A 23104-nucleotide genomic window follows, 5' to 3' on the forward strand; every position below is an offset into this window, starting at 1 on the left:
TTTCAGTCATAAAACATGTCTCAGTTCTCGGATAACATAATTTGTGTCCGAAAAATTAAAACCTGTATTTTGTTTGAATGATTGGTATTAACTCTATTTGCAGTTAGGTAGATCTATAATTACAAAACATATGTGTCTAATAATCTTTAATGCACGCGTTCTATCAAGTGGAATAGTATTCCTTGATAAGACATGTGCGGAAAATTTCATACATCTACGATTAGCTTTACTTTTACACTTACAGGTAGCATTTACATATAGGATCGTCTAAAGTGTAAATTTAAATCGTCGTTCCAAAACAATACCCAACCCCTATAATGTTTGTCAATGTTTGGACAAGAAATATTCAGAAGGGGTATTTCAGAAATATATGTATTCATTAATGTGTGTACATATCATCAAGTTTGAACATTCTGTAAATGTACGGTGTATAATTGACTGGATAAACCTCGTTTAATAAATTGTAGATGAGAAATGCAAAAAAAAAAAAAAAAAAATTCGCACTGCCTAGCTATGTTGGTACAATAAGAAATTAGTTTCAGTCAGTCGTAGTTCTAAGAAAGAGATGATCATTTAATATGATGAAGTGGGTGTTAAAAAACTATTTATTCTTCTTTTCATTTGACTTGCTGGTTGGTATATATTTACCGTATTAGTCTTCTGATCGTTATCAATGATCACCTTTATGTCCCATACTAATCGTTAGACTTTTAAATTGTAAGAAAATACGTGCTTAAATGGCTGTAATTTAACCATCGTTCCAATATAACACCAAATTATAAGTTGATTATTTTTGTGAAATTTTCAAAAGTCTTGGAAATAATTTTAGAATCGACGATGAAGGTGGCAATTATTTCTCTCCATAAACATAGATGGGTCTAGTTTGCACCAAGCATGAGACCGGAAAATTTATCTTGAAATTGTACTGTAGAGTGCACTTTTGACTTTGTTCATAATTATAAATTAACTATTTACATAACTTAGAGTTTTTTAAATACTAAGGCCTTTCTACCTCAGGAATAGATTACCTAAGCTGTGTTTGGAAAAACGTTATGAATTTTTAAATTCGTACTTTATTTAGCCTTTTAAATATTTTTGGTTTTGTTCGAGTGTCACTGATGAGTCTTTGTAGACGAAAGGCGCCTCTGGCGCAAATACAAAATTCTAATCCTAATACTCTATGTTGAGTTTATTTTCAACACAAAGTTTATGTGCAAATTTATTCCGTAATTTAAACTAAGACGAGAAGAAATTGATAAAATGAGATGTTGGCACATTGATATGTTTATAACCTGTCGGCAGAACATTCGAAAAGACATATGTACTAACCAGAATAAGGATTAGTTTTGACTTACAGTTGTCACCTAACTAAAACTTAAAACTCTGTAATGGTTTGCGAAATATTTCATAGAAAGAAATGCGGCAATGAAACAGAGTATTTTTTTTCAATTTTACTCCTTTTCCTGTTATATTCCACAAAAAGAGCCGTCTATTTATTTAACAGGACGTTTACTGAGTGTCTGTATTATGATCATTGATATATTTTAGAATGTGTTGTTTGTGAATATTTAACTGCCTATGGTATGTACAATAAGTTTATTAAATATTCAAAAGTAAAATCACAAAACGGAAAGTCCATAGTCAAATGACAAAAACAAAAGCTCAAACACATCAAACGAATTTTTAACAACTGTCTTCCTGACTTGAAACAGGCATTTTCTTATATAAAACTGGTGGATTAAACCTGATTTTATAGCTAAACCTTTCACTTGTATGACTGTCGCAATAAATTCCATTATATTGACAACGATGCGTAAACAAACCAAACCGACACAATAGGTTAACATGTCAAAAACAGGGGTACATCAGTTAACAATGTGTTATCATCTTCATTACTATAAAAACAAACAAATGTAACAAAGTACAAAAAGACATACATTTAATTTAACATCTTCATTTTGCTTTTATATTATACGATTTTTTAATCTATGTAGAATCCACCCTTAAAGGATTGATAGATTTTAAGTACGTTCTGTCTTAGAATAGCGAGTTTGACGTCACACAGGGAGATATAAACTAATTTTGTCGTTCAAAGTATGACGGGATACATAGTCACGTTAAATTGATATCACAAAAAACATACATAACAGTAAAAGTAATTTTAATAAAGACAAATTAAAGAATGCCATAACACGTTATTAAGATGATAAACAACGTCAGTATGCAGAATCTATACTTCAAGACCATCGTGTATTATTTGTGAAGTTGGTACGGAATATTTATCAACAAGGTCTTGATACCTTCCAATGAATTATTTAGAAAAAGGTCAAGGCCACCATTCAAAGGCTCTGAAATAGTTTCATACGTGTTAATTTTTATTTACTGCGCATGAGTGTATCGTAAACTTGTTAATTGCCTGTACGGTAAGCTGGTTCTTTGCAATTTGATATATATGATTTAACTTTGCATTGGCGCATGCATTGATTGCACCATATATGTCCTTTCATATAGAGTTTGGCTTCTGTGTATGGTAATTTAAACACTTTAAGTGCATGTATATAATCAGTAGATTAAACTTCAACTGAATTAAATCTACGAGAACTAAGATGTTATATAATTCCGAATCTGGGACAATTTTATATTTTACATTTCACGTCCTGAAAGACTTCCGAGGTAAATAAGTACTATAGGGGTAACTTCAGTAAATAAATATACGTCATCAGGGACCGCTCTGTGTAACACTGAAGTCATATGCTCTTCTGATTGGTAGATAATGTTTGTAATAAATATTTTTGGAAGATAGATCAAAACTAAAGTTGCGAATCTACTTTGTTTGTAAACAAGGCCATGTGAATGCTCAAAAATGCCGCATGACCCTATGTTTTTATTAGTGCAAAAGATAGGGCTATATTTGTACTTTAATGAATGTTATCTGAAAGTTTCCAATTTCTAAAGGTAAATCAGGTATAAATTTAATTCCATACATAGATTAGCATTAAAGTCAATGGGAGATATTTTTACTGAATTTACCCCTATAGGAAAATATGCACTCTTTCACTGTACTTGTCCAAGGCCACACAGTAATCAACAAACTCATTTCCTGTAAATTTTAATGTAATGGAAGGATTTTGGAACCATTTGAAATTGTTTTTTACACAAATTTCTATCTTAGCTGCGCTATCCAGGATGCACTGAGTGTACTGTGAGAGGAAGCATGGGGTATATGGTAAAAATCAGTTTTTGTGTGCAGATTGAAAAAAACAATAGAAATTACACTTTAGAGTTATGATATCAATGAACGGCATAAATATTCTCCCCATTTACATCACATTTTGCACATATTTCTCCTCATAATGTATATAAAATCATATGAAAAAAAATGGATTACCTCCCTTTGACATAGTGATTTTTTTTTAGCTGTGTTCCCCATGTTAAGTTGTAGAACACGTGGTAGATAAGCACTTTTCTAGTATTTTAACACTCGAATAATCTGACCGCATGAAGGTATTCATTTATTTTTACATAACGCATTGTGTTTCTTTATTTAAAAACTATACTAGACAACTTTTCATGACTACATGTCCTTCATCTAGGAAACTAGTGTTGAAATGTTTGTAATTGGACTTTTATGTTAAATAGTTGCTTTTAAATATTCCAAATTGTTACTTTAATCTTTCAAATGCAAAGTTAGGTTATACTTATATAATTAGTCTTATTTATTTATATTTGGCACTTTTTTCTACTTCAGTTCTGGCTGTCTAGTTTTGGCGAAGAATCCATCCTGATGTTGGGGTAACAGGAATTTATGCAGAGTGATTGTCAATGACATTTTGTGAACTTTACAAGTAATTAAAACACAGATTTAGTATAATGAAACATAATTGTTGTTTTATTTGGTATCAAACTGCTTAAAAAAAGCCTTTAAAAAGTCTTTTTGTGGTCTTTTCAGGGTATTTAATCAAAAACTTCCATATAAGGAAAAATTTAACTAAGAGTACACCAAGTCTTTAGTTTCTAGGTGTACTTGCAATACTGGTCAAAGCAAACACAGAAAACAATTCATATTTATTAAACATAGTATTTTACACCCTTCTTTTAAAAACAGTCAATGTGCAACTTTATATACCAAATATACATTGGCCGCAGTATGGGCTGTAGTATAAATTTTGCTCTATCTTTACACATTCAGCATTTATGAATGTTGTATTGAAACTGGAACTTGAAAATTGGATACCTTACATGTTTATTACAAAAAAAGTGGGAAAAGAAGTAAAAAAGTCCCTTATAGGGGTAAATTCAGTAAATAAATATACGTCTTCAGGGACCGCCCATTTAGGGGAGAGCTTTCTGTATAACACTTAAGTCATATGCTCTTCTGATTGGTAGATAATGTTTGTAATAAATATTATTTGGCAGATGGATCAAAACTAGAGTTGAAAAAAAAAGAAAATGCTGAATGTACTAAATTTTTTTACTACAGGGTTGAAAAGTAATGGGGGTCAGTATAGGAATTCAGTGCGAATCTACATTGTTTGTAAACAAGCCCATCTGAATGCGCAAAAATGCCGCATGACCCTAGTTTTTATTAGTGCAAAAGATAGGGCTGCATTTGTACTTTCATGAATGTTATATGAAAGTTTCCAATTTCTAAAGGTAAATCAGGTATAAATTTAATTCCATACATAGATTAGCATTAAAGTCAATGGGAGATTTTTTACTGAATTTACCCCTATATGTTATGGAAAACAATCACTAGTATAATTTAGTATGCGCTGTGTTATTTTCGAGAAATCCTATTGTTTCCTCAGTCTTATAATTTATAATTCATGATCGGTAACATCATCAAGATTACAGGAGATCTATTAAGCTTATGTCGAAATTGCTTTTATAATGATATATTGCAATATGGTAGATGTCAATCTGTGAATCAACTGGGAAAAAAATTATAGAAATATTTGTATGTAAAATAAATTCTAGGAATATTCAAAGCTACAGAATATTAAATTCCCCATAACTTCCTGAAAACTTTCCTTTATCATTGTAATCAAACTGTCAATTTCTCTTACTTGCGAAAATTGCTATAAACATGATAAAGGATTCACCACTAATTTATAGTCTCACTGCTTGTTATGTTAAATTCTGCAACTACGAGTCTGCTGTTTGATCAGGTGGGTGTCTCTTTGACATATTCCCCGTTGTTATTCTCAATTTATTTGAATATAACTATTTTATCTTTAGTTCAACTAAAGTGTAAGTCATTTCATGTCAAAACGTTCCTGATTTTTGCTAAAAAAATAGATGAATATATCTTTAATTGCATATAAGAGTGCTCTGCTTTCAAGAATTTTCGAAGTAGAAAATAACTTTTGTTATGAACAAAATGAAAAATATGCTCTTCCTTTTTACTTTCATATGGTGTTTATTTTATGAAAATGAAACTAACAACAAGAGCTTTACAGAGATACCAAACCTGTGAGCTTTCGTTGAATATATACTACACTTTTGTTTGAACTTTCTGGTCGGGTCCGAATTTATGGTTCTTTACTTATCTAATAATCAAACTTGATATATTGACCTCTGCTTTACTTCTTTTCATTATATGATATATTCACTTCGACAAAAAACCCGCATTAAGGTTTAATCCATACACTCTTTCATTGAATTCTATACAATAGGACTAATAGTAGAATATGTGTTATATAAAGATAACTGCATAAAGTATGTCTTATTTTAACAATTGTTGTTCATTGATTATAAATGTAGAAGTCAAAACATAAAAAAAGTATTGAGTAAATTATTAATCCTTTTTCTAAAAGATTGAACAGGGGTGAAAGTCTTGTAAAAAAACATTTATATCTGCAATACTATGAATCAGCTATAGCAGTTCGTGTATCTTCGAGCTAGACAACTTGCAAAACTGTTTGAAAAGAGGGACGAAAGATACCAAAGGGACAGTCAAACTCGTAAATCTAAAACAAACTGACAACGCCATGGCTAAAAATGAAAAAGACAAACAAACAACAACACACACGACACAACATAGAAAACTAAAGAATAAACAACACGAACCCCACCAAAAAAGTAGGGGTGATCTCAGGTGCTCCGGAAGGGTAAGCAGATCCTGTTCCACATGCGGCACCCGTCGTGTTGCATTCCTAATTTAAGAATATATTAGTGCCAATTTATAACACGATACAATTAAGAAGATGCAAGGGATACCGAAGGGTGATGAAAACTCAAAAGCTGAAAGCAAAAATGTCAAGGTAAAACACGAAAAACGACAAAAGACAAACAATAGTACAGTTAGAAAAACTAGACTGAGCAACATGAACATCTGTATAATTTTTGGGAAGATATTATGTCTCCTTGATTGATACGCAAATCCTACTCCACATATGGCGCCCATCGTGCAGTTCATGTAAGTACATACCTGGTTATAATTCTACTTCTTTAGGTAACATTCGAAGAAAAGAAGACAGGATTGTGTTTACAACAATTAGACTATATACGTCGTCATCTGTCAACCTTATATTCCATAACGGTTGACCACATCGTGATGGTGACCGTAGTTGTTTTTGGGAAGAATTATTTAAATTTCACCAATTGAAACTCTTGGTTCGATAGCTTCCTTGTAAGCAGCCACGCTATATCAAGGAAATCGTTTAAAGTAAAAGCAGGCTAAGAAATATCGTATCAACTGGGAGATATATGCTTCATATTCAGGTGCTGTTTGTTTCTTCAATCATTGCTCCTTCGTGTAAACTTCAGTCATTACTTGTAAAACGTATAACTTATCCTATTAGGTGCTGACATATTTAAACTAATTAATATATAAGAGCACACTGGTTCAAGAAAGTTTGATAGTACATAAATGGGTATTTATGCTCTGAGCTATTGGGCAAACATGCACTGCTATTTTAATTTCTAATATATTTTATGATTCCCAAAGAACTTTCAAAAACTATTTCTCCAAGCCCTCAAAATTTCATTTTCTACCAAAATTAACTACCCATTTCACCATTTGGTAAAGTAAGGCCTCGTTGGTCTAAGTAGATAAACTACTATACCAAAAGCCTGTCAGCATCAAAAGTTGTAGCTTCGAATCCAGTGCATTGCAGGTAATTTCGACTCAAATCTTAATTGGTAAGGATTGTCAGTTTTCCTACCGAACGTCGATGGTTATTATTGCTATCATTCATACCAAACAATATGTTCATAAATAATTAATATAACAACTGAACAATGTTATTCTTTTGGTTGGTGATTTAGAATTAAAATATGGATCAAAAGCATATTTTTCCTTTAATAACAACTACTCGTATACTAAGTTTTTAACCCTTTCCTAAAGCTATATGTTTCATGACATGTATAAATCAAATGATCTAGACAGTAAATGTTTAACACTAGTTGTTTGTTTTTAAATACTTTTCCCGTAATGTTGTTCACCCCGTATAACCCCGATACAAATAAATCCGGACGTTGACGCGTTCAAAGCGATAATCATGACAACATTTGGGATGACAACAATTTCGAATGCCTCTCTAGAACTTTTTTGAGTTTATATCAATATGTCAATGTGCATGTTAGTTTATTTATTCAATTATACAGTTGTTGTAAGTTTTAGATATTGCATAGAACGTTTGATAAAACTGCTAGATGCAAAACGCACAGACATGGTGCAATTTCATACGTTTAATGAGGTAAACAATGCTGAATATCTTTTCGTGCATACACCTTTGCATATTAATACCTTAAGCAATAATAAATAACTATACGTGGAATTACTACGTGCCTTCAAATGTCCTCTAGAACTTAGAATAAACGCAATATCATACTAAATAAATTTTCTCTTACTGTATTGTTCGTTCCAACAAATGTGTCGCGTTCGTTGTGCGTTTTTAAATAATCACTGTACAGTTCGTTGACAAAAACTGTCACATATCACTTTCTTGTCAAGTTTTCGAGATGGTGTCGGCGACCCTTTTTCTGTATTTTTATTGTAAATGTTTATCTGTTAACTTAGTCAAAATAGTTAAACTTAAAATATCTGTCATCCAAAGCCAAAATTACAATATTTAACCAGCGTACATCTGATAGGAATATTTCTATTGAAAATTGGGATTTTCAACGTTATTCCAGATGAAATAAACAGTTAATAAATATATTCCAGAGGAAATAAAGTTTCAAAAAGTATAGTACAGTCAATAAAACTTTAATGACTTTCTTTTCACAATTTGAGGCTTCCAAATGCAGATGTTGGTCCAAATTCGCCTTTAAGAAAGCAAACATATGAGCTCGTTGAACTTAATTTGCCGAATGCCATAAATAGCATTCCAACTGCTTTATTATTTTTTTTATTTTTTTTTTCATATAAAGCTTTGTAGATGTGATTCGGTGGCCAGTGTTAAATGAAGTGGGTGTATAAAGCAATTATTATTTAACGATGAGGAAAACCTATACCATATAGGTGGCTAAAAAAGGCCCCGATATTAAAAAAAAATGTGAAAAAATTAAAACGATAAAACTAACGGTTATATATTTATAACTTATGAATTATGTATTAAATAAGAAGAAAAAATGACAGATCTATATAACCAATGTACTACAGGCTCCTGACGTTGGACCGACTCAAAAACAATTGCGGCGGTATTAAATATGTGAGCCCCATACCTCTCCTTAACCTTGGACACTTGTGTAACCGCACAACATGATAAAAAAAAAAACAGTACAGTTGTAATTTGCTCAACTCAAAATGTCGATACAAGGCACAAAAACCATATGCAATATCGACAAAGGAGTAATTGTTGTAACTGATAGTTATTTCAAAGCGAATAACAACTTAGAGTTAAATCAGGTATCTAAAGTATTAATCAGTATATATATATCCAACGCTTTTAGGTAAAGACGTAATAAAACGCACGAACTTGTGCAATGCCAAATATAAACAGTATCGAGAGGATGTACGGTATTATGAGTTCTCATAAGTGTGCATATATTGTAATAATATTAAGTGATGGTTTGGTTTAACCGGTACAGCATAACTTTCTATATTGTAGCCAAAATATTTCTATTCATGAAAGAATTTGGTAAAGGGTGACTGGGAAATATACTATTAGATATGGTCACTTTGGTCTTTTTCCGACTGGCAGTAAAACCTGACCTAAGTTGGCCACCCGTTTAGTTGTGTGGGATGTAAAAGTACGCAGTCACGTCCAGTCCGAATGGGAATATAAGATCCAATGTCTCGAGTAAAGAGAATACAACGCTAACTACACCGTACAAACCCCTGCAAAAACTTTATGAGAGGTCCATAACTGGCCTGTTGAAATGCAATATTTGTGTCCTTATTCAATATTATACCTCATTTTATCCAGTGACAGTCCAAACTTCCCTGACGTTATTCCGGAAGGCCTCCTTCCAGAACCTACATGTAGTAAGTGTTGCTACTTTGTGCTTATCCTGAACATGCATGATATATTTGCAAGTGAACGTTAAGCAACCAATAATCAGCCATTACGTACGCGTGTCATAAACAAATAAAGGGTCCAGAAATTGTTTAGTGCCAACTGTGAAACGTTTCATTTTTTATTGATAACTATTAAGACATGAAAGAAGAAATACAGCAAATGTCTAAGGTTAGGTTGGTGATTGATGCTTTGCTCAACCGCATAATTTACCCATGACGCCAAGGGTAACTGGGAAATATAAATATTGTCCCTTTGGTCTTCCTTGAAATAAGTAAAAAATTAAATAAAATGCATTTGGGTGGGTATAGACTTTAAGGTGCTTATAATAACAAAGCTCATATCGCATAGTCAGCTATAAAACACACCGAAATGACAAATGTAAAACAATTCAGAAGGGAAAACTAACAGCCCAACTTATGCACAAAACAGTGAACAAAAAATATATATAACTACTGAATTACACGCTTCTGACATTGGACAGGCACATACAGAATATGGCGGGATTAAACATGTTGGCGGGCACTTTTAACCCACCACCTAACCGTACATTGAATGTCGTATGGTAAACACTTTCAAAAATGCTATCAAATTAGAAATCGGACGTGTGTATCTGTATGCTTAGCCATATTTGCATCTGTCGAGTTATTATTGTATTTTCCTACCAATTTACACTTTCGTATACATAAGGATTTTTTTTTACATGTACACATTTCCTCCAAGAGTGTTTCGACAATATAACGGCTATTATGGGTTGCTGTCTGCATGTTATTATGGTAAATTATTATTTTCAAACAAGCATATTGGTAATAATCATATCAAAGCATAATTTAATACATGCAAAATTCATTGACAAACGCAATATTGTGTCAACGAAGCGTACAGTATAAAAAGGTGTAATGACAACGAAGCGTACACAACATGAAAATAAAGACACTTTAAAACGTGTATTGTTTTGTTTCTAGATACAACATAAACAAACGATCTTTTTAAGTTTGTTAATTTATACTATGAAATTTTCAAAAATGTATGTTTTAAAAACTATGAGGTACGAGAAACACTTACAGTGGGCAAACTGGTGACAAAATATTACCTCCCCTGTAAACAGTGCGCTCTTCTGACTAGAGGTAATCGGTAAAAAAAAAAACGGATGATGCTGTAATTGTATAGCTTGTTTAAAATGAGCTAGCATAATCGAACTAAGACGTGTCAACATAATGTGAATATGATAACGAATCAGGTAAATTATTTCTTGTTAAGTTTATCACCTCATCGTATCATCATATGTTAGGTAAATGCGTGAATTTTCGATTTTCAGTGTCGTCAGGGAACAAACATGTAATCATGCCATCCTTTCATTATTTTTTTGAATACTATCCAATGGTCGGAACACCTTGATTTTCACCCAATTTGTAAAGTTGGTTATGTTGCATGATATATATTTTTATCGAGGAAAAAAATTGATATGCAGCAAAGATTGGCAGTTGTTAATTTGTGAAATAATGGGAGGTAAATTCAAGTATAAGAAGGCGCGCTTTTTCAAATAGTAAACAATTTAATTCAGATGCATAGTATTTTGTCAAATGATAAAGAATATCGTAGAAACTTACTAGAAATTCATCTAATTTATAAAATATATACAACATGACATACTGAAATCTGAAAAGGGGTAAAACCACTATACCTGAACAAACTCAGTTAAAAAAAGGGGGGGGGGTGGTGAAAAAATGCTACGAAATTAAGATTATATTTATCTGGGGTCTACAACCAAAGGATAATGGGACATGCAAATAACTACTTTTTCAATTTGATTGTAAAGTAAAATGGCTGGGGTTTTTTGAGGGATTTTTTTAGCATCTCTGTTCAAACGTACGTTGGTCTAATATTTTCAGGTTCTCTTTGGATTGCCAAATAATATTATAATCTCCTAATTGAATGTTCAAATTATTTTGTAGTGATGTTCTGTATGGAAGGAAGACTGTCATAAAATCTAAAAGGTTCCGGTTGGCCCGTTAAACTAATTGCTTAACATCAATAACGATGTAAGATTCAAGTGTCTGATCCAGCACAAGTTTAGCCAGATTTTCCACACTATGTATATACAGTGTCTGGCATTGAAAGGATATCAAACGGATGTTTTATGGAATGATTCTTACGTACATATGACAATCATATGCATAGGAATGTGGAGCTAGACTCTTTCATGCAACAATTTAATTTCCAATATAGACTCCGTAAAGACAAGAGCATAGAAATGTACATCAATGAGAAACATTCTTTGTGAATAAAATCCTTCCAAAACTTAAATGTGTCATTAGTGTTGCATTATTTATCAGTAGAGATAATTAGATTCCAGTCAGATTGTCCAACTGAAGGTTTTTGTTGGAAATGTTTTGTAAATCTTGGTTGTTTTGCAAGACAAGCTTGGCTGTGCAGGTTGCTCGGCTGCCCCTTTCAGTTTGAGACAATATTTTGTTTATTACTAGTATATACTAAATCACTGACGCAAGACTGAAGCGGGCCCCCTTTTATGCAGTTAGTGCGAATCACCTTAGGTTTCAACCATTACATGCCAAACCAGGGGAGGGGGGAGGTTTTTTCATAATAATAATACATTGAGATTTAACATCCTATATGTAGTGTTTCTTTAAAAGTATTGTCAACAAAATTCCTCAAATTTGGGATCATAATATTGTTTCAGAAAAACACCTTACCCCCTGTACTTCATAAAAGTGCAAAGTTTTCTTCAATACACGTGCATGGTTAATTCGGATCACATATTTTCTATTCCGATATTATAAGAAATCAAAGGTTCATATCATTTACAATATCAATGAACATTTTTCTGGGATTTTTTTTACTACCAACGTTTAACCTCGAGGTTACATTGTAGTTAAAAAAAAAATCCAATAAAAACGTTGAATGTAAATGATATGAACCTTAAAAGTTTTATATTATAGGACTCATGTTTTTCAAATATAATGTGTTGATCAATTATGTTATGATGATTTTAATAAACTTCACATTAGGTTATTTGTCACGTATATTGATTACATTATATCGAGTTGTCCCAACGATACACTTGTCGGTGTGCTCGATCATACGAATTTACCGACATTCATATAGACAAAATGATTCAACTTTGAAAAATTCTTGTGACGAAACTACATGTCGGAACACGTTAAAAATTAGATACTCAGAAAGCTGCATTACAGTACAGCCTGTGACTTCCTCTTAGTTATGTCCACCCTCTTGCATGGTCAACATCCAATGGTGAACATTTATTGGGGTATTCAATCTTGAGATGTTGGCCATTTATTGGGGGTCATAAATCATGGGCAGATTTTTTATCTAATTATGTTACCTGTTAAAATCAATCAGGGTTGAACTTTTCAGCTGGTATGTTTCATTAAAATTTACCTGTACAGGTAACTTGGGTTTCTTTTAAAATTGACATTTCACCTTTTTTGAAAATGTAGAATAAAGTATTGTTTTACTCTGTTAATTTATTATTATTTTTTGTCTTTAATGTTATTTAAATTTTTTAAATTTTTAATTGTTTTTTTTTTTCATTTTTGTTTGTTTTGTTTCTTACTGTTTTATGTCTTATTCTTTTAATTTCTTCTTAGTAAGAATCTTGAGTCGAAATGTCAAAAAGTCAAAGCCAAAGTTATTGACTAGCATTTGAAATAAACATGATAAACAGACTTTTAATAATTGTTTTTTAAATAAAAGGTTTATATAAATGTACATGATGTACATTGTATTCAATTGTTTGTTAACATTATTAAATGAGTTATTACTATTAATAATAACTAATAATCATGCAAGTGATATTTTAAATAAAAAAAATGAAAGTAATTAAACAATTTGGTTTCTTAACAAAATAAGATGATTCAATATCAATCCTTTTACAATAGATTTTGATAACATCTAATATTATTCAGGAAAACTACAAGTACCATTATATGGTTTAGGAAAAAACTAATTGTGTTTATCTAAATTTTCTTCAAATCTCAAAACAAGAGTTGTGCACAAACAATCATCGAAAAGACTTATTTTCCAAATGTCCACCTAGTTATCATAAAATTTTGATAAATGTTCATTAAAAATGCTTATCATAATGAAAAATGTTCTTATATATCTGAATCAAGTGAATCTTATGAAAAGAAATTATTTTAAAGAAATTGTCTTGAAACTTATTATATATGTTATCTTCAGTTTGGTTAATTTCTTTCAAAATTTGTCGGACTCTCCAGAAAAAAATAAAGTGCACTTCTAAAGATGGTGACACTTTAATGGTCTATTAATTAAATCATTTTTTTTCCCAGTGTATTATATTGTCGATAGTGCTGGACTGGCATGATACATATTCTTGGTATACATTTACAAAGAATATTTCAATCAACCTAGGCCTTTTAGATAAAGTTAATAATTGCAGTGACTTGAATGAATTAAGACTTTTAAAGTCCTTAATAAAAAATGAATTTAAAGAAAAATCTAAAAATAATAACTTATGATAAAAACTGTAAAGTTAACTTGATTGTGTCAATTAAGTAGAGAATTTTTGGTCATAATTTAGAAATAGAAAATAGTGGACAATATAAAATTCCTAGAAAGGATAGAATGTGTAAACTGTGCCTCTTGTAGGTCAATGAAGAACACCTATTCCTTGATTGTAAAATTAACAAAACAACTTTGAGATATAAATCTATTTGAAAATTATTTACCTTCTCATTAAAAAATGTCTCTAACCCAAGAACAAAAAGTAAAAGAAATGCTTAACCTCTAAAACATGGATCATGTTTAAAATATCATATGACAATAAAAATATTATCAAATTTTGCTGTACTGAATATTTCTAATACTTATAAATATTTTATTCAATAAAGAAATAATGAATTGTGTAAATTTTATTTAGCGTAAGTCCTAAAGACAATATTAATCATATGTTAAGATCAGTCTATCTACAATAATAAACCATTTTGATTTTAGAAAATTAATTTGAGAAACACCTTGTCAATAGAAAAAGGCAGGCATTGTAAATGTTTGCAGTATATAAATTTGAAAATGAGATTCATTTATTCTTCACTACCAAAAAATAGACTTAATATAAAAAATAACTTAAATTGATCAAAAATTATTTAAAAGGTATAATATCAAAACTAATAGTCAGGAGACAATTATTTTTTAATTAAGCTGTTTGTTCAACTAGTTTTATTGTTTCATTTTATTTTTGAATTTCTAATAATCACAGTTATTAAATTTGACAAACACATACATGTATATTTTACCTGAGACACCTGACCTGTAAGTTATTTAATTTTAACACTTCAATGCATTCAAGATTTCCCTTTATCCTTGACTAGTTTTTGAGTAATACCTTGTGTATTAAAAAAGCAACAGGGGGTATGATGATGAACATATAGGGCCACCATGGTGAACATATTTTTTATGGCCACCATTAATAAGATAAAGTCACAGGTAGTACTGTATTAAGGTTTGATATATATTTTTTTCAAAAAAAAAGAAAAATATGCAGTCAAATCTGGCAGTTTTTTACACACCCCTATGTTGAACAATAGATTGTTCAATTAACAGCATGTTTGGCAATTAAAAATTCATATATTAACAAATTTAGCCTTAGCATATACTTTATTTATAGTGGTTGTATAAAAGTTACATGTATATAATGGTTTTGTGTTTTAAGAGATATTCATCCCTATGGTTTTTATGCGTAAATTGTCTCTCCTTTTTTTCTACCTTTTCTATCTCTTTCATAAGAAGAGTGATTATTCTATTGTTCTAGTGTCTGGAAATCCCACTGCTTAGTTTTGAATATTTAAAAATACCAAGCACGTTTTATCATTGATATCGTCGTACGTTTTTTGATGTATGTATATAAAAATGTCACATATTTAAAAAACCTTTTAGTAACTAATGAGTATTATGGCAAAGAATATATTCGAGCAAAATATCCGAAGAATAGATATTGGATTTTCTTTAAAAGTATTAATTCCTTACTGTCTGAACTCAGTGTTACACGGAATGTTCGATTCAAACGCGTCAACGTCCGGTTTCATCTGTATCGGAGTTATACAGGGTGTTGTATATGTATCAAAAAACCATTTCACATTTGTGTTTGGTTTTGAAATTTTCATAAATGTTGAGTTGGTCTTGAGCCTCACTAAAGAGTCAATATGGGCATCTGGTGCATTACAATTGGTCCTATTCAAAAGAGACAGAAGATACAAAAATTAACCGTAAAAAGACAATATTAAAAAAGCAGAAAAGAAAAACAGCAAGAAGACAAACACCAATCCACAAAGCACAACACACACATTGAAGATAAAGCAGCCCACGAACAACACAAAAAGGTCATGAACCAAAAATAAAATTGAGGGTTTGTAGTTCCAAGGTACTGGTGGCACATGACAAGATAACATATGACGATCAACGACATTCGGAAATGATACAATTGAGGAACAGAATTCTGGACTTTGGCTTAACCCTTTACTTTTAAGCCTGACTTGACCATCAAGCATTTAAAATTTCAATTTCAGGGCATTTTGGAAGTAATATCTTAAAAAGGAACTATGCTGTTATGCAGAACGTACCTTGGGCTGAAGCCTTTGATAGATGTACACATAAATATCAACTCTGGAAACTTTTTAACAGATCGTATGGTAGAATGAATACACATTTACACCACAATTTTTTATAACAGTTAAAACAATGTCATTAAACATTTGAAATAGAACAGACCCGCGATATCGCGGAACCATGATTGAATTAAAATATTTTATTACGTATAAGCCTTATATTAGCCTGTATTTTAAGTATTGGGTGTCAAATGATAAAGTCATGCAAATTTGTAAGATGGACGGGTTGATCCGTACGATTTGTCTTTGTCCCAACAAACTACAATTTTACCACGTGTTAGATTGTGGTTTGTCATTACGTCGTCTGATCTTTTAATTACCGAACGAGACTTACTCCCGATTGTGACTTGCTGAGTTTAAATTCGCATTGCTATAAGACCTGACACAGTACTTGCTATCCAAAATTCATGTATTTAGTTTTGATGTTATATTTGTTATTCTCATTGGATTTTGTCAAATGTCTTATCGTTTGTAGTTATAAATCTTACTTTTTTCTGTTGTATTCGTGTGTTATGGTAAAGATAATTAATCACCCAGTTCATTTATTAGATTTTAGATGTGGTCAACTACGTTTATACGATATATTTGGTTTACAGTTTGATTTAGAAGAAACACCATCATAGCTAGAAAATACAATTAATTATCTAATGACAATTTTATATCATTTAGTATTGTTATTTTCATTGATATGACAATATGTTATGTCAGTATTACATATAATCTTGAAATATATCCTAATTCTATCCCAATTTTTGGAATTTGAAATTTTAAGATATTCAAATGTGACATCAATTTGTGCGTTGATCTCTTCGGCGAACTCGGCTGTGACTTTATATGTGCTGGTTTATGTTGTTTTATGTATTCGTTTTTATTCTCTAGTTAGTCACCACTTCGGTGTTATCATGTATATATTTTATATAGTCATTTGTTTTTAATAAATTTACTGTTTGCAAAAGTATTAATTATTCTAAATACTAAGGATGTTCTTATCCCAGGCAGAAAACCTTAGCCGTATTAGGAACTTTTGATCCTCAATGCTCTTCCACTTTATACTAGTTTTGTCTTTCGAAATTTTTTAATCTGAGCGTCACTGGTTAGTCTTGTGTAGACGAAACAGGGGCCTCCCGTATTAAATTATAAACCTGGTACCTTTTGAAAGCTATTATTTGTGTGTTTTTCTGTCATAGTTGTTCGTCTATTTATTTTTATTGTAGTCCTGCCATGTTATGTTGTCATTTTAATGTTATATTTAACATTGCAATAACAGCGGGAGGTGTGGCTAGCCACAACATCAGGTTCCACCCACCATTTTTTTCTCTCTTAAATTATTCTGCAGCAAATCAGTAAAATAGCCATTGTTATGTTAGAATTCGTTTCTTTGTATGTTACATTGTAGTGTGTGTTTCTGTTTTGTCGTAGTTCTCCTCTTATATTTGATGTGCTTCCCTCAGTTTAAGTTTGTAACCCTTATGTGTTTTTGTCTCAATCTATTAATGAATTTCGAATAGCGGTATACTACGGTTGCCTTAATTTTATGCTTGCAAAATCTTCCTGTTTGAAGCCGTCAACTGGAACTAGTTAGTACTTATGAATAAAGTAAATCTTTAATTTACCGATTTTACGTTATGGCGGTTAACAAAATGGAAACAATGTACAGAGGTATAGGGTAAATGTTGAGATTTTACCCGCCGCATTTTTGCGCCTGTCCCAATTCAGAAGCCTCTGGCCTTTGTTAGTCATGTATGTTCTTTAATTATAGTCGTTATATGTTTTGGAGTTTTAGTGTGACGTCCATTTTCACTGAACTAGTACATATTTTATTTATAAGCCAGCTGAGGACCACCTTCTGATGCGTTTTTTCACGCTGCGTTGAAGAACCATTGTTGGACTTCGGCTGTTATCTGCTATTTAGTCTTCTGTCTCTTTGACGGATTCCCCATTTCCATTCTCAATTTTATTTTACCTACGTTTTAATTTGCAACTGGATTTTTATTATTCGTATTGTCATCTTATAAAGTAAAGGTGATTAAAATACTACGAAAGGAATCAACTTGTTAACTATTGGGGATATTATTTTATGGAAAACAAAAGAATCTGAAATGGTGTAAAAACATCATGGCGTATATTGTTATATATAACATTGAATTTTATGATTTTTGTTCGATTTTACCCTATGCCGGCTACCAAATTGATCTTCGTTATAAAAAAGAAGATGTGTTATTATTGCCAATGAGACAACTATCCACATAAGACTAAAATGACACAAACATTACAACTATAGGTAACCGTACGGCCTTCAACAATGAGCAAGGCCCATACCGCATAGTCAGCTATAAAAGGCCCCGATAAGACAATGTAAAACAATTCAAACGAGAAAACTAACGGCCTTATTTATGTAAAAAAAAAATGAACGAAAAACAAATATGTAACACATAAACAAACGACAACCACTGAATTACAGGTTAGCTTAGCGCCTATAGATACCATTGGTATGTATGACGTACATGTACTGTTTATTTGAATAAATACGTAAACTCACTTACTGCGGACTAACTCACTTTTGTGAGTACCAATAGTAGTGGATTGGTAAAGGGATTAGGCTGACAATTGCTAGCAAACACATGATTTCGTAGACATGCAAGCTCCAGACTACTATTAAAATGGTTGAAGAATTATTTCTTCATCACATAAAAATCAAGTCAATTCCTTCCCGTTAGGGGTTTATATTAGTATCATACCATCATAGATATATGAGAAGAATATAGTCCGTACTATGACAGCAACCTGTTTTAAAATAGATGCGTTTATTTTTTATGCGAAGCCTCTTTAAGTGAATCAAAATTAATACCAAAAAAATATGCCAACTTTCATGCTCTGACAATATTACCGTAATGATATACCTTCTGAATAATTCTGTTTAAGTATTTTATTAGTCATTGAGGTGTATGTTGACATTTCTGTGCTTGGAAATAGAATTTTACCATAAAAAGTAATATTGAAATCAGTTCAGCAGGATAAATCTCTTTAGTGTACATACTGAAGTATATCATCTGATCTGCTCAATAAATTAACCACTTAGTTCCAAATGTTATTTAAATTCAATGAATTGGTTGTTTTATCGTTAGTTTGAATGATATTTTTTTTTATATTAAAAAACAAAAAACGTGTCATCATAGAGAGTACATATTGAATACATGTCCCTTTCCGTATCGTGTCTTTATACAAAGATCCGTAGATGAAATCGGCTATAATTGGTTTGTGTCAAGTTCCGTCAATATATAATTTCGTGAGTATATACATTTTTATTTCAGGCAAAATGTTGACATTTGGTTTGGAGTTATGAAAAGTGTTAGTAGCACATGGTTAGCAGCCAAACAGGATAACTGTGAAGATGTAATTTCCGTCTCAGTAAAGAACACACTACCTCCTTTAACTTCAGGCGTTTCTCAGTGCATGGTTTTAAATATTTCTGGGTCTGGTGATGACGACATTTACTATGCAGCATCATGCGAGGAACTACATCCATTCCTTTGCCAATCGCAGGATATTATAGGTATAAAAACAAACATAATACACTTACTACTACAATTAATAGATTGTCGATTCCCTTACGTCCAAATGGTAATACTACAATAAAATTAAAAATGGACTCTCCAAACAGTTGTAGCATGTGTTCATGAAGAAAGAGCACGGCTCTCTGTCTCTCTCTTTACGAGGAGTCAAATTTTGACTGGACGGGGATAGGAATTTATACATCCTGTACGAAAAAGTCAACCACTTTTGTCAGGGTTTTACTGTTAGTCAGAGGATACAAATCGATATCAAATTATTTTAAAGTTCATAAATCCAATACGCAATACACTAATGTGAAATTTTGCCGTTATACATGATTATTTTAGATCATTTGATTAATTTACATAATAACCATGAGGTTTAATCGGAACATACTTTACACAAAAGAAACCAATAATTTGACTTCTATTTTTTTCTATATAAACAAAATTAAAATAACAAAAAAACAGCACGCCAATGAAAATTCAAAACGGAAAGACCCATAATTTACTTTTCTTCGTAATTTTTGTATCGAATATATCCACCAAAAGTATAGAAAAAAAAAGGAGAACAATGTAATGAAAATATTTGCTTTACACTTAATCATTTATACAGGAATGTAGAATCAACCTTGTATAGTGAGATGATTGTAAAACGTGATCTTCTGGAAATTTTACTAAAAGTTAGAAATCACGATGTGAACAAAGAAGATGATTGTCAAGTTAAAATGGACAATAATCCTCGAGCTTTCGCCGCGGTTTTCCATCCTTCAAGGAATAATTGTGAGGTATATGTACATAATCCCACAGTAATATATCCTGTCCGAATACAAATGGAAAATCACATAAATGTAACGAGCTTCGTGAAAACGAAAGGTCATGAAGGTTAGCAGGCAATAATATAATGTTATACTACCAAATTCACGAAAAATAAGTTCTTCATTTCGAAAAGAAATCTTTATATAATATCTATATTTTAGAATGTAAATCATATCAAATCCTTAACGTTGTGGCTGTATATATAGTAGGTGGTATATAGTTATAATGCTCAGTCTTATCATATTATTTTTTTATTTGGTTTCCAATCATTAATACATTTTTGAACTTATTACATATTATGTCTGTTTGTTTTTTGTACACATCGTTGTCAATATAATGGAATTTGATGCGACTATCATTCAAGTGAAAGATTTATCTAGCTTTAAAATCAGGTTTAATCCACCAATTTCTACATAAGAAAATGCCAGTACCAAGCAAGGATATGACAGTTGTTAGCCATTCGTTTGATGTTTTTGAGCTTTTGATCTTGTCATCTTATTAGGAACTTTCAATTATGAATTTTTCTCGGAGTCATTGTTTTTTGTAATTTTACTTTTTTGTATGTTTATTCAAATATACTGTCATATTCAATGTTACAAGGCACTCCGCTAAAGCATGATTTTGTACACTCACATGTTCATGAAAGACAAATGAGTAAATAATAATAACTTTAAACAGAACTGTAATATTTGAAAATTATTAAAATAAATTAGACAGTTATCATATATTATCTAATAGCATATTTAACTACATCATCTTACGTTTAACAAATAGAGCGAAATAGTGACGATCGGGAAGAAAACAAAAATGAAAACAACATGTTTTAAGTTTATGCGTCTGTCGCAATTTTCTGGATTTACATTCACGGACGCACTCAAAGTTTGATATAGCCAAATATAAAAGATGTATAAAAACCAAAATAATTGATGAGCTATATAATCAAAAGGAAAGACTCGAACAATTTTTTTTTATCTTTCATTGGAGCACTAGTTTCCGAAAAAAGTTATGTTTTTGTTTTGTTTTTTTATAGTTGTTGCAATCCCTGGTAATAGCTCAGACGTATGGATTCCGGTGAAGAATTCACAGAAATGTCAGTAGATGACTTATAAGATATAGCTTGTTAACTGTATTTCAACTTTGTAGATTCGAAAATTACAAAACCAAAGAAACACGTGATAAAAGACTTACCGTGTTGAATTTTCCTTGCAGTTCGGTAATTTCCTTATTAAATCTTCCATGGAAGTTGCAATGAATTTCAGCACGAAAAGTTCAATTTGAAAATTATTCCTCTTTCCTGACTAATTATAGTTCAGGCATATAGGAAATTTTAGATATATTTCAAGTGTAGAATTAATATTTATAGAAAAGCAAATTATATTGAAGAATTTAAATATAGAACAGCGAGAAATCGAACAACACATTAATTCACGATTGAAGGTAGCTCATGAGTAAGTTGTCAGTGTTTTTCAGTCACAATTTGATTATTTTTTGATATCTGAATTTTTTAATAAGTTATCTTATTTGTTACATTGACAATGTATTTTGTTTTAATGGAAATGTAAAAAACGATATTTCCTACGCATTCAAAATTTGTGTTGATGCGATGTCATCGACAACGTCTTGACGTCAGAGGAGTGAAATAACCGAGTTTATTTCACATGTGAAATTATCAGTTTTTATTTCACTAAGAAATTTGGTAATTCATTGAAAGCAATGTAATAACTAATTATATAAAACAAAAATGAATTTCAAAAAGAAGTGAAAAATAACTCATATGTTGAAAAAAAAAAGGCGACATAACCATTGCAAAAAAAAAAACCACAAAAAAAACTCAACGTAAAAGTATAAATGACTAAATAATGCTTGCAATTGCCAAAGGGAATTAAATCAGACAGAACTATGTATACGAATTCAATTGATCTATCAATTATTCTCTTGTAGTAAATGCGGAATGTTCAAAAAACATTTAAATAATTTTAAAAAGTCGTATATCAACTGCAAATTCTTAAAAGAAAACAAAAGATAACACTGATTGTTAGCTAATGTCGTTTATGCCGATTGATCCCGGGTCCAACTCATTCATAAAAACAATTCGAGAATTGCGTATGGATTGGCTCATTATAACAGCTCAAATAAAAAATTCAGCTCAGTAACACATAAAACCAAAGGACGTAAGGTACCGATATTAGAGTACTTGCAGTTACCGAAAGCTTGTTTCAGGCCAATAACAATTAATGAAATCATGTTCACCAAAACATTTTAGACAAAGTATTCTATTTCTAAAGGTTTCAATTATGGACTTCCTTCGCAAGTATCAGATACACCAGATATAAAAGATATGCTTTACACAACTACCGTACCAGTGTCCATTGAAAATACGGGTAAGTCCATACCACATCAACTATCGATCAAACAATATTGTATATATTGCATCAAGACATCCATTCTAACACATATCGTGTGGAGTATTCGATATAAAATGAAACCCGATTCCTCTGAGATACAATTCTCCTTGTATTTTCTGTACACAATGTACACAATAAATATCTATCCGACAAGAAATTAAAATGATTAAAACAACATTTTAAAACACAAAAAAAAACAAAAA

Source organism: Mytilus edulis, chromosome 8, assembly GCF_963676685.1.
Source record: "Mytilus edulis chromosome 8, xbMytEdul2.2, whole genome shotgun sequence".
Classification (NCBI taxonomy): Eukaryota; Metazoa; Mollusca; class Bivalvia; order Mytilida; family Mytilidae; genus Mytilus; species Mytilus edulis.